Source organism: Carcharhinus amblyrhynchos, chromosome 1, assembly GCF_965287045.1.
Source record: "Carcharhinus amblyrhynchos chromosome 1, sCarAmb.v2.hapA, whole genome shotgun sequence".
Lineage (NCBI taxonomy): Eukaryota > Metazoa > Chordata > Chondrichthyes > Carcharhiniformes > Carcharhinidae > Carcharhinus > Carcharhinus amblyrhynchos.
This window is the reverse complement of record NC_137324.1, coordinates 106,133,844-106,155,186: the sequence shown is the minus strand read 5'-3', so window position 1 is coordinate 106,155,186 and position 21,343 is coordinate 106,133,844. Positions and strand designations below refer to the sequence as shown.

At 41.1% G+C, this 21,343-nt stretch overlaps 1 protein-coding gene across 4 annotated transcripts in view; it reads right to left on the bottom strand.

Annotated features, from left to right (window-relative positions):
* The window catches only part of clnk (cytokine dependent hematopoietic cell linker), a 281,684-nt gene that overhangs the window by 211,298 nt on the left and 49,043 nt on the right, over positions 1-21,343 (bottom strand). The gene's annotated exons all lie outside the window — the stretch shown is intronic.

Genomic DNA, 21,343 nt, shown 5'->3' with positions numbered 1-21,343 from the left:
GTGTTTCAGATCTGACTTCTACACCTGTTCTCAGGCACCCCATTAAACAGTCTGCCTGAAAAGATATCAGTGAGTGTGAATCGTGTTGCAAAAGTCTGTGGGTGGGGCTTAACACGCCCAAAATGCTGCAGCTCTGATCGGAGCCTTCAACTACTCACGCGCAGTTAAAAAAAGAAAAACGCTCCCCTACCACATCGCTCCCAAGCTGGATAATGCTTACCCCTGGCCCTCACAGACATTGCCCCACCCCCACAATATAACTGACCCCCTTATTTCGCCACCCCCCCTTCGCTACCCAGACCAATCGCAGCTCTCTGCTGCCTTCCCCCCCACTGATCACATGCAGATTAACAGCTGATCCCCCCTCATCCCACTGATCACACGCAGAGTGGCAGTGGACTCCCCCCCCCATCCCCCAGAGAGGCATCTGACCTACCTCCCTCCCCACCCCAGAGAGCGATCTGACCCGCCTCCATTCCCTCACCCCACCAGAGAGACATCTGACTGAATCCCTCCCTCCCCCCACCACTGATCTGAGTCACGGAGTCACCGGAAGCTCAAAACTTACCTCCTCAGAAGCTGGACCCGAATCGGACCTTTGTGGTCCATGTCTGTTTCTCATCGAATCTGGATGTGTGAACACAGTGGTAAAGGGGGAAATGCCGGTAAGTTTGGGGCATGCAGCCTGTTAAATCAATTTAAATGCATGCAAATGCAATTAAATTCATGTCTCGCCCGTATCGGGTACGGTGCTGATGGTGGCCATTTTAGGCCATTGGTAAAGGAGGAACGGCATGGAGGTGGTCACGGGTCACACTATTCACCTCACACCTGACTTTACCAAGTTTTTGCGCCCAAAAATGGACACAACTTGATGGTAAAATTGGACTCACAGTCTCGAGGATTAACACTTACTTTTGTTACTCCTTTTCTTTTAGAGTACTTGTAAAACCTCTTAATGTTCATTTTTATATTTCTGGCTGTTTTTTCCTTTTAGTATAATATCTCCTTTTTTTGGTTATTATTTGCTGGATTTAAGATTATGTTCAGTATTCTGTCCTACCACTAATCTTTGCACAATTATATATCTTTTCTTTCAATTGATATGATCCTTAATTTTCTTAGTTAGCCACAATGGTTCATCCTTCTCCTATAAAATTTCTTTCTCACTGGAACGCATCTTTGCTGAGTGTTAGGAAATAACTCCTTAAATACCTACTGTTGCATCTCTATAGACCAACCCTCCTCATTTCCAGTTCATTTTAGCCAGTTCCACTCTCATACTCTTATAATTGAATCATAGAACAATTGTCCTCTTATGCACAGGACCACAAAATCCTGCCAAGAGTTTTTGGCACCATTTTGGATAATGCACAGAGTTTTTAAGCCTGATTGACTACTTTGCCTCTTCAGAAACTTGGATATTTCAATGAGATCACCTCTTATTTTTTTAAAACTCCAGAGAATATAGGCTCAACCTACTCAATATTTCAAAGCACAATCCTCCTCTTCCCAAGGATCAATATAATTTTTAAAAAACATACCTTCACCAATCCCCCCTCCCCCCATATAGGGAGGTGGTGGAAGAATCCTTGGGTGGAAAATCAGCAGATTGAAACTCATTATGAACACATTTTCCATGATCAAGGAGTCCTGATGTGAGATTTGAACCCAGAATTTCTGGTCCAAAGCTAAGGAACACCACCTATCACACTGTCCCAAAACCTTTTAGTATCACATTGAATACAAACATAACCTGTTGGTAGTGGAAATGTCAAAGGTGGTTTACTGAACTGCCTGACTAGGTAGCCTGAACATTGATTGCTGATATAGGACATGGGGTACAATGGGACAATTTCTTCCAGTAGTTACAATCTACCGGCATCCTAATCCTATTCACATGTAGAAACTCAGCAACAATAAATGAGGAAGAAAATAAGGGGGTAATTTAACATTTACTTCACTTATTGGGGTGCATTTAAGTAATTTGAGTAAAATGTACTGTGACCTCTGCAGGATCTTTCATCCATTACTTTTATTAGACTAATTTTAATAGACTAAGTATGCTGTTAAGCCTGCTGACCTTGGAATCCAAATACCTTTTCTTTTGACAGCAAATCTATGCTGGGAGGACCAATTTGTTCAGCTTTTCCATTTTGATTTTTTTAATGAGAATCTTGCTGCATCTTTTCAGCTCTGGTCACTTTATTCAAACCATTAAATGCTTTTACTGATACCGTAGGTGGCATATATGTGCACTGTGAATAAGAGGAGGCAGTAATTATCATGAATTTGATACCTTATATGTACTTAGCTTTAACTCAATGTTGTATTGTGTATATTCAAAAGCAGTTTCTCTGCTCAGTGTGACTCCAACAGGTTGAGGATTAACTTTTCAAAAATGCTCACAGATTATAAGATCCGTTTTCAACAATTAAATCCTACATTGCAATAATACCTGCACTTCAAAAGCACTTCATTGGCCACAAAGCACTCTGAGACATCCGGTGCTTACAAAATTTTGTAGGAATTTTCAACAATTTTTTTTATGGTGTCCACTCTGCTACTGTAGCCATGTAGATGAAACTTTACAGAAGATTGGAGACTTGGACACAGAGATGGCAGATGGAGTATGATCCGGACAAATGCAAGGTGATGCATTTCGGAGGATCAAATCTAGGTGTGAATTATATTGTAAATGGCTGAACTCTTCGAAATATTAACATACAGAGGAATCTGGGCATGCAGGTTCACCGTTCCCTAAAAGTGGCAGTACAGTTGTCCAACGTGATTAAGAAGGCATATGGCATGCTTGCCTTTATCCTTGCTTTTGATTCCAGGGCACTGAGTACAAAAATTGAGAAATCATGTTGCAACTATGTAAAACCTTGGTTAGGCGGTATTTGGAGTATTGTGTGCAGTTCTGGTCACCACACTACCAGAAGGATGTGGAAACTTTGGAGAGAGTGCAAAGAAGGTTCAGCAGGACGTTGCCTGGTCTCGAGGCTAAACCAGGATTATTTTCACCGGAAAGATGGAGGCTGAAGGGAGACCTGATAGAGGTCTACAAAATTATGAGGGGCATTGACAGGATGGATAGTCAGAGGCCTTTTCCTAGAGTGAAAATGTCAATTACAAGGGAGCACAAGTTCAAGGTGAGAGGGGGAAAGTTGATGGGAGATGTGTGAGGGAAGTTTTTCTCACAGAAAGTGCTGGGTTCCGAGAACACGCTGCCAGAGGAGGTGGTGGAAGCAGGCATATTAGTAACATTTAGGAGGCATTTCAATGGATACCTGAATAGGGAGGGAATAGAGGGATATGGTCCGAGTAAGGGAAGAAGGTTTTTTTCAGTTTAGTTGGGGCCTCGTGATAGGCATGGGCTTGGAGAGTTGAAGGGCCTGCTCCTGTGCTGTACTTTTCTTTGTCTTTGTTCTTAGTAAGGTTTCTGAGAATCAGCCAATTTGCCATTTATTTGTGGCCTGGAATCTTTAACAAGACTAAATACTGGCACATGCAAATAGAAACAATAGGAATTTGGCCTTGGACTCTAATACAAGGTATGTCAGAACAAAATTCAGTTATATTACTTAACAAATAGTTATCGAACTTCCATCTCAACTTGTGGTGAAAATAAAGGATTGAACAAAGGAATTACCCCATATAGTGATAACTGATGATTCATCAGATAATATGCCAAAAGGATAGAGTTGAGGTCACTGACTACACTCCAAAGATGGCAAAATGTCATTTGTTAAACAAGTGTAAGATGTATTAACTTTTGCCTGCTGGAGTTCAGAGAGAAAGATTAATTTTGGACCTGATATAGCCAGTGACTTTGGGTTTCATTAACATATTGCTTGCATGAAATATTTCACAAGGGTGATGATGGTATGTAGCCTCCCTGACTTTGGAGTGGAAATAAGCACTTGGGAAAGAGGGAAGGGGGTGAGTGAACAGGAGAGAGCCAACTGACTGTTAGGCTGTGTAAAGTAAAGGGTTAAATTCAACCTAACTCTAACAATAGCAATTTATGTAATAATGTCAGATAAGAACAAAAGGAGAACCTAAGATATGACAAACGGCTCTGTCCTTGTGCTTCGTAATCCTCTACATTGTTGAACATATAAATAGAAGTTATTTTGAAAAAGAATCTCTGTTCCTAGTCAGGTATCTTGCTACCAGTAAGCTACCCAACATTTTGCAAGAGCATCCAACAATCACAGATGATGCAGTGGTGATCAGCCCCAAAGAAAAGCAATGTAAAACAGTGGGAAACAGCCTCAGGAAAAGGCCAGAAGCAGCAGAGAGCAGAGGACAAAGGACTTCAAGGACTAGTTAGTAATTGGGTGAAAGGAGGAAACCACAATGACGAACACAGAAAACAGCATAGGAAACAAGAGCCTTGCTTCAGTGTGAGCAATGACTTCTGCCCTACATCTCTCAGGACAATTCCAAAATGTAGGGGAGCTTGGGCAGGTTAAATAATGGCAAAACTGGAGAAAGTGTTTCACTCCATATCGAAATGATTTGGATCTCATGAGTACCATTAACAAGGACCGGGTCAGTACCTTGTTATTTGCCATCAGTGATACCGCAGATGATGTGCTGGCCAGGCATGGGGGTGAACGAGAGGACAGCTTCCTACAAGGATGTCATGGATCCTTTGACTTGCATTTTTGTCTTCACTGAAACAGCATCATAGGGCCGGCAAAATTCAGCCAGCAAAAACAAAGACCAGGCAAAGGAATAGATTAATTTATAAATAGTTCTCATTGTATGGCTGACAATTATGACACAGACCACTAAAAGATGATTTCCTAAGAGTCAGGGTGGTTGTCAGCATTTTGGAAGAAATCTTGTCAGGCTTTCCACAATCTAAAGAAGATTTGACATTGAACAAAGCATTGCAACTGGCCAGGCAGGCCAAAGTGCAAAAACAAAACCCAGTGTTTGTAAAGGATGTGAGCAGGAAATCCCATATGAAAAGTCGTTTGAAGTCATTCAGTTCATTGCGTGCAAAACTGCAAGCACTTTGCAGTAACAACTAGGGAAGCGTATTGAAAGCACACCAACCACATTTTACATTGTCTCTGCTGTGGTGGGAAGAAGGTGTGTCCACAAGCACAAAGAATGTCCTGCTGGATACACAGAATGTCATGAATGTAGCAAATATCACCATTTTTGAGCAGTGTCATTCAAAAAAGCCTGTGTTTGCAGAGAAAAAGAAAACACTTTCAAGAAACCTGTACACAAGAAATACAGGAGCCAGGGAATAACTTTCCTTGGTGAAATTGAAGTCAATGGACATTATACAGAATCTAAGTCAGATAAAGGATCCAGAGTCTTTTTCCCTCATGAAGCAAAGTGTCTTCAAAAGTTCACTCTGCAACCTTCATCAAACTTTAAGGTCCTAGTGGAACCAAGTTAAGGATCAAAGGTCAGCTTGATGAATCATTAAGGCACAAAGATAGAAACACCTCTGAGACACTATTTGTCATTCAGAACCAGAAAGATTCCTTGTTAACAAGGAAAGCCTGTACGGGTCAGAATCTAATCATTTAAGTCGGAGAAGGTAATGACCAAGAGAAAGAATTTCCAAAACTCTTCAGAGGCTTGTGTAAATTGAAAACTGTGCACCACATTACGCTAAAGGCATTTATAAAACCCTATTTTCTGTTTACACCCAAGAAGATCCCACACTAAAATGGATAAGAAGTGAGATAGGGACAATGCTTCAAAAAAGGGTTATTTCACTAGTTATGACACTATGCAACTGATGCTCTGGTATGGTACCAATTTCTGCACTGAATGGATCCATTGGGATCTGCATCAACCTCATGCAATTGAACGAGGTGGGAGAACGGGAGATACATTGAATGGTGTTATGGAAGAGAATCTAACAGAACTCGCGAATTGTACAATCTTTACTGCATTCCATGCAAACAGCAGATTCTGACAGTATCAGTATCATAGTAGGGGATCATAACTGTTTCCGACAGAAAGGAGATTATAGAACAGGCGAGTCCACACTTTCAACAAATCACCCAGGGCTCATGATGTTCCCACACTCAAAGGAGGAGAACTGTTTTGGATTAGTGGACAGCACTGAGAAGGTCCTGTAAGGGCAAGGTTGCAAAAACCAAAATCATATCTTGTTCAGACAGAAACCGATATCATCCAAAGAAATAGGTCCACTTTGACTTTGATGAACAGGAAGTTGGGTGAACTGCAAACCCTGGTCTACAGGAGGAAACTATAACTACAATCAAGATAGAAACAAGAAATGATGATGCTAAGAGAATGTGTTAGACCTCCAAGTACCTCAAAAAGAACTCCATGCATATTTTAGGAGAAATCATGTGGATTATCGCTGTGAAACAGTGGTTATGGGGTGAGGTGTAGGAGAATGTGTACATTGCATATAGTGATAAAGATCTGAGGGGAGATTGAGAGTAAAAGGTTAACTCTAACACTAACGATAATTACTGAGCATGTGCATAAGGGCCTATGTAATAATGACATCAGATGGAAGAGAATGAGGGGAATTTGAGAGAACAGCAGTGATTCTGTCTTTATGCTTTGTACTTCTATTTGTATCTGAGCATGTAAATAAAGGTTACTTTGAAAAAGGATCTTTGACTCCTACCAGATCTCTCATTGAGAGCAAAACATCCAACATCTTCTAAGATGACCCGATAGCAACAGAGGCTGTAGTGGGGTTGTCAATGCTGATTCAGGACTGGAAATCCCGGTTGGCCCTGATTCCAATGAGTTCTTCCTCATTTCCAGATCACAGGCAAAACGTGGGTCTCATTACTTCCCAAGCCAATAATTTTATTCACTTTAACATCATAGTTTTACTTTGAACCTAACCACTTTGACTCAGGCTGAAGAGTGGTGAGTTGTGAATTTCAGTCTATGATTGACATCCAAACTCATCACATCGTCAAGGGGAAAATAGCTCTCCTGTGGTTAAGCATTTGCCCTTGGGAGGGGCGGAAAGCTGGGCGCTCCATTTACTGTGCTAACATCGAAAACATCTTTGTTAGAGGCTGGTTGATAAGTGGCTTCTGCCCTCATTTGATTCATGGCCCAAGGAGACATAAAAAGATTCTAGATGAAGGAAACTAAGTTCACATCAGGTCTGTATTATATGTGGATTGTAGCAACACAAATCCAGATTCTAGCATTTAGCTGACTGCTTTGCCCTTGTCATTTCAAGTCTTTGTGAACAAACAAAGCAAATTCATATTGAAATGGTAAGCTAAAAAAAAACTTCTTCAGAAGTGTAGAGCGTACTTGGTTCATAATCAAGGCATTAAGAATGTTCAGACATGCAGTCAGACTATTGTGCCTGAGCAGAAGAATGACATAAAGGTCACAATTCACTACATTTAATATTAGTTTAGATTCTGTGTATGCTTAAAAGGATTGCTACATTAAGTCTATGATCTACACTGGAATCTATGTAGCATATTATTATAAGATGGTTTCTATAGCATACTGAATGAGAGGATACACATGGGCATTATATGTATCTGAATGTTCTTAGTGAAATTTATATTTTTGAATCCTAGTTTCAACGCCTTCATTTCTTTACTGTTGATGTTAAATAAGCTGTGAATAAACATCACCTGGGGCAACATGTTGTGGTTTTACACTATCAGTCAGGAGAAAGCATTTTATCAACAATGCAACAGGACAGTATTTAAATATCATTAGAACTAACACTATGCTCCCTTGTCCCAAACAGCAGCTTTGAACATATCTCAACCAATATTATTTGCATTACATTGCAGCTAAGAGAGCTTTATGCTGACACACTTTACAAGGTTACCTCGAGGGCGAGCTAAAAAGGAAACACTGTTCACTGCATTATTCAGTGGATATTTCTAATTGTAAAGCAATTGTACTCACCTAATAAGATATTCGGCAATAACAGTTCTAGTAATACACTGAGAAAAGAATCACTTTTTCTCACCTTGCTTTCCTATTGTTTTCCGGTCCCCCTGGGCTATGCCACTATGAGAGAGTGACAAAGCTTGTTAATGGTTGTGACAATAAAAGATACAGACCTGACAGCAACATGAATGATTGACATATATGATGTATCAGACAGTTGTAATAGAACTTCGGGAATATAAACAACAATTTATGAACTGCAAGATTATCTGAAGCCATTTCTTATTGTTATTTAAGATGTTTCAGGAATATTAAATCCTGTCAATTGTTAATCTCTAAAACAGTGCAAATAACCTTTGTCCAACAGCCTCTGATATTTTGTTTACCAAAAAGTTACGAGGATTTTGTTGTAAAATAGCTTATATTTTGAAATGCCAGCTATCTTAATTTGAATATAAACTCTAAGCAAGGTGAATTTTATCCCATGTTGGGGATAAGAGGGGGAGGTGGTGACATAGCAGTAATGTTACTGGTCTAGCAATTCAGAGGCCAGTCTAATGGCTCAGTAGTCCCAACACAAACCAAGGGGGCTGAGAACTGAAGAACATCACTGCTAAAGTGGATCTGCAGCAGGTGGTGAAGGAGCCAAGAGGAGGGAAAAAGCTACTTGACCCGTAATCACCACTCTACTTGTCACAGATGAACCTGTCCATGATCATATTGGTAGGTGTGAAAACCACACAGTCCTTGTGGAAATCAAGTTCCAACTTTACGTTGGGGATATGCTGTGTAGACCTATCATGGTGCAAATGGGATAAACTTTGAGCAGATCTGGCAACTGCTGTTGCACAGCTAGCACTGCTACCTCACTGTGCCAGGGACCCAGGTTCAATTCTAGCCTCAGGTCACTGTCTGTGTAGAGTTTGCACTTTCTCCCCGTGTCTGGGTGCTTCGGTTTCCTCACACAATCCAAAGAAGTGCGGGTTAGGTTGATTGGCCATTCTCAATTGACCTTAGTGTCAGGAGGATTAGCAGAGTAGTTATGTGGATTATTGGAATAGGTCTGGGTGGTACTATGGACAATACTGACTCGATGGCCTGATTGGCCTCTTTCTGTACTGTAGGATTCTATGATTCTAACTCAAGTCTGGGCATCGATGAGGTATAGTGGGCCATCAGCAGCAGCTGCATTTTATACACCCACAATCTATAACTTAATGGCCTGGTAGAGCACTCTCTCTACTATTACCAACAAGTCGAGAAATCAACCTTTGTTTAATGAAGAATACAGGAGGACATGCCAGGAACAGCTCCAGGCATATTCAAGAATGAATTGTCAACATGGTGAACTATAACACAAGGATAGGTCCGTGCTAAACAGCAAAAGCAATAGGAAAATGATCCCACAATCAGAGATTAGATTTAAGGTCAATAGTCATGCCACATCATTATTAAACAACTCACTGGAGGAGGAGGGTCCATAAATAATCCCATTCTCAATGATGGAGGAGCCCAGCATATCAGTGCAAAAGACAAGGCTGATGCATTTGCAACAAACTTCAGCCAGAAGAGCTAAATGGATGATCTATCTCGGTCCCCTCCTAAGATCCCCAGCATCATAGATGCCAATCTTCAGCAAATTCAATTCATTGATACTGCAATGGCTATGGGGGCTTTAATAATATTCCAGAAATCATACTGAAGAGTTGTATTTCTGAACTAGCCATATCTTAGCCAACATGTTTGAATGTGCCGTAACACTGGCACCAAATGATGTGGAAAATTGCCCAGCTATGTTCTGTAGATAAAAAGTAGGACAAATCCAACTTGGCCAATTACCGTCCCATCAGTCTATTTTCGATCATCAGCTTCGTGAAAGAAGAGTTCATAAACGCTATGATTCTAACCCAGGATTAGACACTGATGAGACACTGTGGTCAATACTCAGAATTAACCTGCTCACGAATTATCTGTTTGGGTTCTGCCAGGGTCAGTCAGCTTATTACAGTCTTGGTTTCAAGCATGGACAAAACAGTTGAACTCAAGAAATGAAGGCAGATTAACTGCCCTAGATATTAAGGCATGAAGAAGCCCTAGCAAAACTGGAGTCACTGAGAATCTGGGGAAACCTCTCCACTAATTTGAGTCATGTCAAACCCAAAGGAAGATGGTAGTGCTTGTTGTAGGTCAATCGTCACAGCCCCGGGACATAACTGCAGGACTTCTTCAGGCTAGTATCCTAAGCTCAAGCACCTACAACTTCTTCATCAAAGACCCTCCGTCCAATCTAAGGTCAAAAGTGGGGATGTTTGCCGATGATTGCACAATGTTAAGCAGCATTCATGAGTTCTCAGACACTGAAGCAATCCATCTTCACCTTTAGCAAGAACAATATTCAGGCTTGGGCTGATAAGTAGGAAGTTACATTTCTGTCACACAAATATCAGACAATGACCTTCCCCAACAAGAGAAAATCCAATCATTCCCCTTAACATTAAATGACATTAGCATTGCTGAATCCCCCAATATCAATATGCTGCAGGTTATCATTGACTAGAAATTGAACTGGACTAGACATATAAATACTGTGACTGCAAGGTGCTAGGAAACTTGGAGAGTTAACTCTCTCGCAGCCGAAATCTTTTGCCCTCATTTGCAGCTGGAATTTTCCAGCTGAAAGTAAATGGAGCTTTGGCTGGAATGCCAAATTTTCCATTCTTGCTTACAGCAGATCCCACTATGGTTGGAGAACCACGTCAACTAATTTCCCCGAAGCCTGTTCAAGGCATGAAACACTGTTATGGAATAATCTCCACTTGCTTAGATGAGCATTTGAACAGCACTCAATAAACTTAGACATCATTGAAGGACAAAGCACTCTGTTTGATTGACACCCCATCCAACACCTTCAACTTTCACTCCCTCCACCACCACTGCAGAGTGGCAGCAGTGTGTATCATGTACAAGACGAACTGCCTCAATTCACCAAGGCTCCTTTGACAGCATTGCCAAACTCACAGTTTGTACCACCTAGAAGGACAAGGGCAGTAGATACATGTGAACACCACTACCTGCACATTCCATTCCAAGGCACATACCATCCTGATTTGGAACTATATTGCTGTTCCTGCTTCATCGTTGGGTCAAAATCCTGGTACTCTCTCCTTAACAGCACTGTGGCTGTACTTATACCATGTGAACTACAGCTGTTCAAGAAGGTGACTCACCACCACCTTCTCAAGAGCAATCAGGGATGGGCAATAAACCTTGGCCTAGCCAATGATACTCACATTCGTGAAGGAACAAAAACAATAATCAACATGTCAACACAAAAATCTATATTTTGAACTTAGTTTGTTCAAAACCTTATCGCTGCTGCGTTGATACACTATAACCTCTCCAGTCCTGTTCATACACTCGTGGTGGGGCATTCTGATGTTATTCTATAATCCAGAAAATTTCAAATCCAGAAAAGTCTTGGTTCATTCCAGACTAGAGAGGTTGCAGTGCATAATGCATTCTGGATCTTTTATCTGTTTTAGTAGATGTGCAGAATATTTTAAAGAACTGTACAGTATCACTTAATTTTTCTATTTTAGATCATAAGTATAGTAGATGTTTATTCATCTTAAAGAACTGAACCTTAGAATAGATTTAAAGTAGATACTGTGGCACATGGCGTGAGAATGACAGAGTATGAAAAAGAGACTTAACCCTTTTAAATCCACTAATTGGTGGCACCTCATACCCCACAATGAGGATCTGTCAAGTAGACATGAGGAGACAAGAAAAACCAGAGGGTGGTTAATTTTGGACTGCTTATGTATACCTCAACTCAAAAGTGGGGCAGGTTTCCCACCTGGTTAAATTGGTGCTACATGTCTAGGGAACTCAAGAGGAAATGAAACAACTTAATGCTCTCTGTAATAAAATAAATGAAATCTTACTGATTTAATACTCAAGATGAAAAGAATTAAGATAACACTTCAGCTTGATTTTTTTTTGTTCTTGCCCTTTTTTGTTCCATATTTACTTATAGATTAAATAAATGACAAAGGCTGCAGATGCATGGGATCACCACCATCTCCAAGCTCTCTGCCAACTGGCACACCATCCTGACTTGGAACTCTACTACCATTCCTTCACTGTCTCTGGGTATAAATCCTAGAACTTGCTGCCGCACTCCGGCCGTTTCTACATCACAAAGACTGCAGAGGTTCAAAGAGATAGCTCACCACCACTTTCTGAAGGGCAATTAAAGATGGGCAACAAATGTTGGCCTAGCGACACCCACATCCCATTAAATGTTGAAAGAAAAGTGATGTTTTGATGAAAAGTTGTTTTTTTGCAATTAAACATTTTGGATGATGTTTTACTTTTGGAAACTTTTTAATCTAGTTCATGTTAGAGCAGAAGGATGCACAATGGACTATTTCAAGCCTTAAGCTTTCTGAGCCTCACCAATCCAAAATTAAAGTATTTAGTTTAGCTTGCAGCAGTGAAACTCATACCCTCCTTCCCACACACTACTGCACAGAGCCTTGTCTAATTGTTTTTCTCTCGGATTTCCATTGGCCCTCTGTAATTAATGGTAGTGAACCATGCAATGCCTATATCTTTTTGAATTGTATTAAGTCTATTTTTAGCTTGCACAATATTCTTGTTCGAAACTGCTTTTAGACAAGGATCCTTTGACAACAAATTAAGTATCGCACTCTAGTTTCAGTTAAAATTCTGAGGCATTGCAAAAACTGAACAACTTGAGGTACTGGAATAAAGATGGAGTTTTTTTGTTTTAACAACATATTAAAATGAGAGAATGCCTGATTTCCTCCACAATCAATGACTATCTAATCAAATCACAGAGAACGTGATTTTCTGATGTGTTTGTGAATTACAAAAAAAAATGCACTGTTGCAATTTCTGTGTAGAGAATTTTAGATCTAAGTTCTATTTGCCAGAAAGTGCAACATTGACAAAGTAATAGTAATGTATTCAAACATGTACCAACATTTCAGACAATTGGCAGCTTTCTCACATTAACATTGTTATTCTATTCTCCTATTTTCCCCTCAGTGGCTGCTGATTATTGGTGTGCGAGTTATTGCAGATGACTTTGGAATATACGCCAGGGCAGCTTTTCCCCTCAGTGGCTGTTTTTGATAGTGGGCTGAGGCTTAATGGCTACCAATTCCAAATTATCATCCTTCATGGTTAGTCTGGGTTGTGAATATCATAAGGTTGCTAGACGTGGGCATAAGCCTGGTAATGACAAAGAATTGTATTTTCATATTGCATTTAATACTCCTGACATACATACTTTTGTAATAGCGTCACAGCACCGGCCACGAACATTCACTGACTTGTGCACTAGAACATCCTGGCAGTCCTTTTTCTGTTCAGTCTTATGCATAACCCAACAATTTAATCTTTCCTCTAATTAGATGTGCCCTGCTACATTTATTTATATTAAAATACATCTTCCAAATATGTGTTCAGTTCTCCCATCATTTTTAGATCTGTCAGTGATCTAGTTTTCTCAACTGAAGTCCTTAAACCCACACAGCCTTTTGCATCATATACATATTTCTAGTCAATTTTTCAAGATAGTTTTTGGAACCGCTATTGCTCAAATTATTCAGCTATGATGGTATCCTCATACTTAATCCAGCTTCTATATTTCATGTCCTCCTCATCCCACCTCTCTTTTGATTTATGAGCTGTAGATGGAGTAAGCAAATGCTGCTTACATTCTGCCCTCTCTTCCAGCATGGAAGTGATGGCAAATCCTTTCCCTTTTTTCAAAGGGACTTACAGGGTACCTACAGTGATCCAGAAATCTGTTTCTCAGCTGCTTACTAGGTTTATTAAGGGGATTCTCCAAAGGGGTAGCAGTGACTCCATCGAGAACAAATCTGCTGTCTTTTCTCAGGATGACAGTATTCATCCTTCCATCCATGTCAGTCTGCCAGTACCTTTGCTGTTTTTTGCAAGTACTGTAGCCTAGATTGCTGCTGGCTATATTGAGATGGAGCAATCTGCAACTAGGCCAGAACTGCTCTAGCATATCCTCCACTGAAAATCAGCAGCCTTGGACCAACCATGCTGCAGTCACTGTTGGAGTGTTCATTCAGTTACGGGATGTGAGTGTCTCTGGCCAAGCCAGTATTTATTGCCCATCCCAAAAGGTGATGGTGAACTTCTTGAATTGCTGCAGTCTCTGAGATGTAGGTAACCCCACAGTGTTGCTGGGAAGGGAACTCCAGGATTTTGACGCAGCAACAGTGAAGAAACTGCAAATTATTTTGAAGTCAGGATGGTGAACCTCCAGATGGTGATGCTCCAATGTATGTGCTGCTCTTGTCCTTCTAGATAGTAGCGACCGTGGATTTATAAGGTGCTATCTAAGGAACCTTGGTGAGTTCCTGCAGTGCATCTTGTAGCTGGTACATACAGCTGCCACTATTTGTTGGTGGTGGAGGGATAGAATGTTTGTGGAAGGGGGAGCAATCAAGTGGGTTGCTTTATCTTGGATGATGTCAAGCTTCTTTAGTGTTGTTGGAACTTCATTCATTCAGACAGGTGGAGGTATTCCTGATTTGTGCCTCATAGATGGTGAACAGGCTTTGGGGGGGGGGTAAGGAAGTGATTTACTTACTGTCAGACTTCTCAGCTCTGAACTGCCCTGGTAGGCACAGTATTTATACAGTTGGTCCATTTCTGTTCTGGTCAATGTTATCCCCCAGGATGTTAATAGGAGCACTAAGAAAGGCAAAGACACACAGAAGACAGACAGTTTGGGAATGCACAAGGGTAAATAGTTGTCTTTTGCATGCAACATGGCATGATTCCATTTATAAATCTGTTTGAAAGTTTTTTTCGTAGTAACTTTTAATTTTGCATCATGGCCAAGCAGACACTGTAATGGTCATTGACAATGGAAAGAAGATGTTGGATTATTGATGAAGGATTTCATACTTGGATAACTTCTTCATGGACAGCCTACCCAGAAAAGGCTTGGGAGATTGGTTCCTTTCTCTTCTCCTTCTTCCAGTTCCTCACCCTTGTCCCCTTTCTCTCTTTTTCAATGCTCGGCCTATAGCTGGTGAGCAGAGCTAACCCCTCTAGAAAGTGAGGCTGTGCAGCATGCAGTAAGAAACCATGAATCTTGACAATGCACTGCTCCTCCAGAGTTCACCTGGCAGAAGAAGTATTGAGCTAAATAATACAGGAATGGGGACTTGATCCACACCGAGCAGCCCAACAACCATAAAGTACTGCAGGATGTCCTGACAGGGACTGAGTAGGACCTCGGCCTCTCATTGGGCCAAGAAGATTTCAATGGCTGCTAACAAGAAGATGGCCAATGCCCATAGATCCCCAGAGCAGGTAAGTCTGGGTCATGAGGCTGATGGGATTGAAGAGGAGGGATGGGTTTTAGGAAGGGAGTGGGTATAAAGGAAGGGGAAGGTGTTGACTTAAGGGGGCCAATTGCTCAGCATAGGGCTTCCCTTGAAGAGTGACCCTCTGTTTCAACTTCCTTCCCTCTCAGGCAGCACAATGGCACAGTGATTAGCTCTGCTGCCTCACAGCACCAGGGACCCAGGTTTGATTCCTGGCTTGGGTCACTTTCTGTGTGGAGTCTGCGCATTTCTCCATGTCTGCGTGAGCTTTCTCTGGGTGCTCCGGTTTCCTCTGACTGTCTGAAAGACATGTTGGTTAGTTGCATTGGCCATGCTATATTCTCTCTCATTGTATCTAATCAGGCGCTGGAATGTGGTGACTAGGGGATTTTCACAGTAACTCAGTTGCAGTGTTAGTGTAAGCCTACTTGTGATAATAAATAAACTAAACACTTGAGTTAAACAAGCAGGCTTCCTGCTTCCATCTGGCTTCCCACACCAAACATCTATGGTGTGGACAGGTATTATCAGGGCCATTGGCTTGATACCAAGCCTGACTGACCCTTCATTGTTCATTTAAAAATGGTGGATGGGCCGCCAATTTCAGTGTGCAGTTTGGGGGTGAGGTTGTGGGGTGGATGGGAAGGTGGTGAGCTGTGTTTCCCATTGTGGGAAACATGCCCACCGGGGGCACATGAAATTGAGCCAATTGTTTCAGCATGCCATTGGTCTACTCTATCATATTGTGTGTAGGAGTACTGTTTTAACTGAATGCATGCTGCACATGTGTACAGGAGTTATACACCAAAACAATCAGGTGTGTCATCAACGGTAGCTCTGGGTGACTGGTAGCCACACTTTTGTTTGCCGTGATGATTCCAACACAGATGGCACCGTGACTATCACAGAATAATGCTTTCAAGGTGCTGGACATTGGCTTGCATGGTTCACTGCCTGTGGTCACATTGAGAAGGTGGAGCAGCCTTTTGTTTCTGGGAGAGGGCAGACTTGACAAGCCGTGCCTGCAAAGCTATGTACACACGACATATGGCACCCTGTACTTTGGAGAAACCTCAACACTCACTCCATCTGCCTGTCTCCAAAAAAGAGAGAACGAAATAGCTCTTCTTGCTGAGAGAAGTCCCGTGACCTCCTTTAGGTAACAATAGACAGTAAACTGCAAGGTATCTTGAGTTTCAGCCTGCTTCACCACAGTTAATTGCAACACTTTGACTTGCTGAGCTTATTGTTCTGGCTGCAGGGGATGACAGTCTTCACGATGATATCCTGATTGAAACACAGACATCTCACACATTATCCCCCACTGAGATTCAGGTTGGAAAACTCAAGATATTCTTGAGTACTCTGGGTGGATAAGCCTCCTCCTGAGGGCCCTTTCCTTTGGCCTTTTCCCTCTTTCAGAAGTTTGTCCTGCTTTATTCTTCCAATTGTGTTGTATTCCAAGGGGAATGAATACCAGTGCACCTGTGTCTGGGAGCAAATGGTTTGTGCAGAAGTTTTGAAGTCAGCAAAATTCCCTTCAGCACCTGCCACACACATTTCCGATCAACTTTTTACAACTTGAAACAACTACAGAAAGCACCAAACATTTAAAGAATCATAGAAACAACCAGGGGAAGCCAACCTGTAAACAGTCGGTAATCTTTTTAAGTAATGTTGGTGGTTCCTTGCTACACACATGTCCAGTTGTGTGAGGTTAAGAGAGGACATTGGCTGGAACCCCAAAATGGCACCACTGGCATCAAATCACCAGTATTGACTTGATGGCCTGTCAGCACTGCATTTTTCTGACAGATGTTCCCGAGGTGCATGATAACACTGCGCCAATATGGTGACTGGTGCAATTTCACCCCCCCCGCCAAATGCATTCCACTTTGGAGCTGCAAGGTCATGGAGCCACCCCCTGCCCCCCAAATAGTGCCTAACTCGCCTTCTACTCATATCCTGCTAAGCTCCTTGAGGAGCTTGTTAATGAGATGGGAAGGGTAAGAAGGGAATTTCCAGTCTGGAGCTCAGCTTACCTGAGCTGCCTGATGCACTTGGTACTCAGATGTGAGATTTGATGCCAAGAGATATGAAAACTTTATTTTATCAAGCCTACTCTGCCATTCATTGTGATTACAGCTGATTCTCTATCTCAACACATAATTCTGTTCTCTCTCCATAGCCCTTGACACTTTAGAGACTTGGGTGAATTCATACAAGGAGCACAGAAAGTTTATACACAAGTACAACAAGTAACATAAGAAAATAAGTAGGCCATCTGGCCCCTCGAGTTATTCAATAAGATCATGGCTGATCTTTTTGTGGACTTAGCTCCACTTACCTGCTCACTCACCATAACCCTTAATTCCTTTACTGTTCAAAAATGTATCTATCCTTGCCTTAAAAACATTCAATGAGGTAGTCTCAACTGCATCACTGAGCAGGGAGTTCCACAGGAAGGCAAATGGCACGTTGGCTTTTATTGTAAGAAGACTAGAGTACAAGAGCAAGGAAGTCTTGCTAAAATTGTATAGGTTTTTGGTGAGCCCATACCTGAAGTACTGTGTACAGTTTTGGTCTCTATATCAAAAGAAAGGGCACACTTGCCTTGGAAGCATTAGAGTGCAGATTTACTAGGTTGTTTTGTGGGATGAGAAGGTTGTCTATGATATGAGGCTGAGCAAATTGGATCTACAATCTGTGGCCTTCAGAAGGATGAGAGGTGATTTCACTGCAACATATAAGACTCTGAGGGGTTTTGATAGGATAAATTCAGGAGGTTGTTTCTCCTGACTGGGCAATCTAGAACATGTGGCACAAACTTAGGTTGAACATTTAGGACTAAGATGAGAAGAAATTTCTTCACTCAGAGAGTTGTGATTCTTTGGAATTCTTTACCTTATAGGATTGCAGATGCTCCATTGTTGAATACACACAAGACTGAGATAGACAGATTTTTGGCCTCTCAGGGAATGAAGGGATTTGGATTAGGTGGAAAAATTGAATTCAGACTGAAGATTAGCCATGATGGTGTTCAATAGTGAAGCAGATTCGATGGACAATATGGTCTGCTCCTGCTCCTAATTCTCATCTTCTTATGCTAAAAAAAAGTTCTTTTTAATTAAACGTGTTTAAAGTCAGATATCTTTACACAGGCACAGCTATTAATGACAACAACAGAGAAGAAAAATCTTCATGAATAATTTCTAATAGAAGCAGCTTCCTCAGGACTTAACATTGAAGAGTGAATCATGCAGTAATTAATATTAAACAAGTCGAGGAGCAGGTATTTTGAGTATTCACAACTAAAGGCCTTATACCTCAATGGTGCAATACTTCTTCATGTCTTGTGTTTATGGATTTAAATGCTTTTGGAAATATGGACAACATATATTCAACTATTTCAAGCTTATACTGACTAAAGCAACTAGAAACCCTTTTGTCCATGACAATTCGGGTATATTGTGCATGATTTTCATTGTCTTATCGTCCTCCACCATGCTCTATCTAGCTCTGACCCCATTTGTATCTCAATTACGTACTCGATTACATCTGTCACAAAACATCAAAAGCAATATGCTAAAACTAATGGGATGTGCTGCCTACCTGCACTACAAGGCTGACCTCAGCAAATACATCACATGGATCTTACAATATATAGTGCCAAATCCACATTCTGTAGTCACCAGGTAGAGTGATAATTAATCAGTCTCAACCGGTCAATTTATCACTTCATTCCTTTTAGCATTTATCAGTGTTATAGTGAGTTACACTTCTGATGTGCAACCTCTCTTTACAGGATTGCAGATTGAGCAATTAGCAGTTGATGAGCCTTCCAATTTTTGGGGTTGGAGCATTAAATGACCAAAAACTCTGGCTACTTAAATCAAGCACTGAACTCCATGCCCATTTTTTAAAACTGCCTGACTGTTGAGCAATGCTCCACGCTGGAAGTGCTAACAGATAACATTCACAGCCATTATTTCTGAGCCTAACTTTCTTCTTGTAAGTATAAAATCGCATTATTCTGAACAAATTAGATTTTCATGAGGCCTACTTATATATAGTCCTTCTCACAGCAGAGCCAGGCAAATGGTGAAAAGTTGTGGAAAATCAGTTAGACACTTTAACTGACTCGACTGTACACAGACTAAACTGAGGGCGATCTAAAATGAGACTAATTACTTGAAACCTGTGTGAAATTTCAATTACAAAATTATTAGAAGAAGAACTGCAGGTTCTCACCAAAACAGCTTCCATGGTGTTACTTGAAATTAGAAAGCTATTTGTCAGTCTTAATCATTGAGTTAGTAATAAGTCACGTTTTAATCATATCTCTCACGGCATATTATTTTCCATCAAATAGACGGAGTATGGTGATTATCTTTTATACTTTATTCCCTGCATTATATCTACAGATCTCAAGCAATTAAATACAACACAGGTGGGAATGCAGTAGTGCACAGTTAGAAACAATCTTGATATTAAGAGATGGAAATTAATCTGCCTTTGCCTCTAGCTTTTCAGTCTAAAAGCTTTCTTTTTAAATTTCGTTTTACCATTTAGATGAATCAAGATGTTTAAAATTTGATGTGATGCTGAAGGTCACCAGGTTTTCCTGCAGGCTGAATCTTCTGTGATTAGCTGTCCTTTTTCATTTCATAAAGTTCCTGTACAATGGGAGTAACACAATGCAAGGAATGGGATGACAGGAAATGTTGTTCAGAAAAAAACCCCTCTCTCCAGCTGTTTGAGATTTCCTTTTCATCCTGGGAAGTTCTAATGTGAAAGCTTCATAATTAAGTTTAATGGCCCTCTGTAAGAAAATAAATGCTTTATCACATTGCATTTCGTTATTCATAATGCCGCAGTGATCCCGTTAATAGAATTTAACAAAGAGGGAATATATCACTGAATTGCAATTTATGATGACTGGGTTGTACTGAAACTGCACTTAGTTCTTTACACCTGCCACTGCCGCTGACTGTATGAACCATGGCTATTACAGTTGTATTAGCCTGGGTTGTTAGCGTGAACATGTTCATTTTGCTGTCTTGTTTCTTCCTCTATAATTAAAAGTAACTGGATTCACAGCAGCACATTGCTGTTTCTCAATTAGTGTCTGCACAAAGCAACTAATGTTTGCCTGATATGGGCAGAAGAATGGGGAGGTTAGAACAGAAGCGTTTACATTGAGCTCTCTGATTTTCCCCAAACAAAGAGAAAGGTCAAATGCCAGGAAACGCCTGTAAGTTTAAAAACTAAAACAACATGGAGGGTCAAGGTTTTAATAATAATCTAAGGTAAACCAGGGAAGATGTTTTAGAGAGTGGATTTTAGATGGATTTAGCAGTGTTTTGAATTTGTTATTATTGAATTGTGAAATATCAGACATAGGTTTGGTTAGGCCCCAAGCCAAACCGAACAGGAAACTGATTCAATTCCAAAAGAGGCACACTGAGGTAAGTCATTTGTATGTAGGAACATAAGAATTAGAAGCAGAAGTAGGCAAATTCAACCCTTTGAGCCTGCTCTGCCATTCGATCAGATCATGGCTGACCTCCCCCTGGTCTCAAATCCACCTCCCCAACTGTTCCGAAAATATCCCTCTTTCCTTTTATTTATTAGAAATGTGTCTATCTCCCACTTGAAACCAGGCGCCGATTCAGACTCCCCTGGCTATGGGGTAGTGAGTTCCACAAATTCACCACCCTCTGTGAGAAGTAGTTCCTCCTCATCTCAGTTTTAAATCTACCACCTCACAACCTTGGCCGGTGACATTTTCTGCAATTTACTATAGGTCAGGAGCATCAAGGGTGCCAAAAGAAATCTTTGGCCTCCACAGTCCCAGGCTTCCCCTGTCCCTTTCATAACTGTGATATCCCCCTGATCCTAATTCACACCCCCACCACCTCCCAACGTCATTACTTACTTTTGTGTTCTGGGAAGTATTCTTTCTAGTCCCAGGGCGGATCTCCTGCCACCCAGTTTAAATGGTCAGCATTCACTTCCCTCCAATTTCCTTGGTGTTT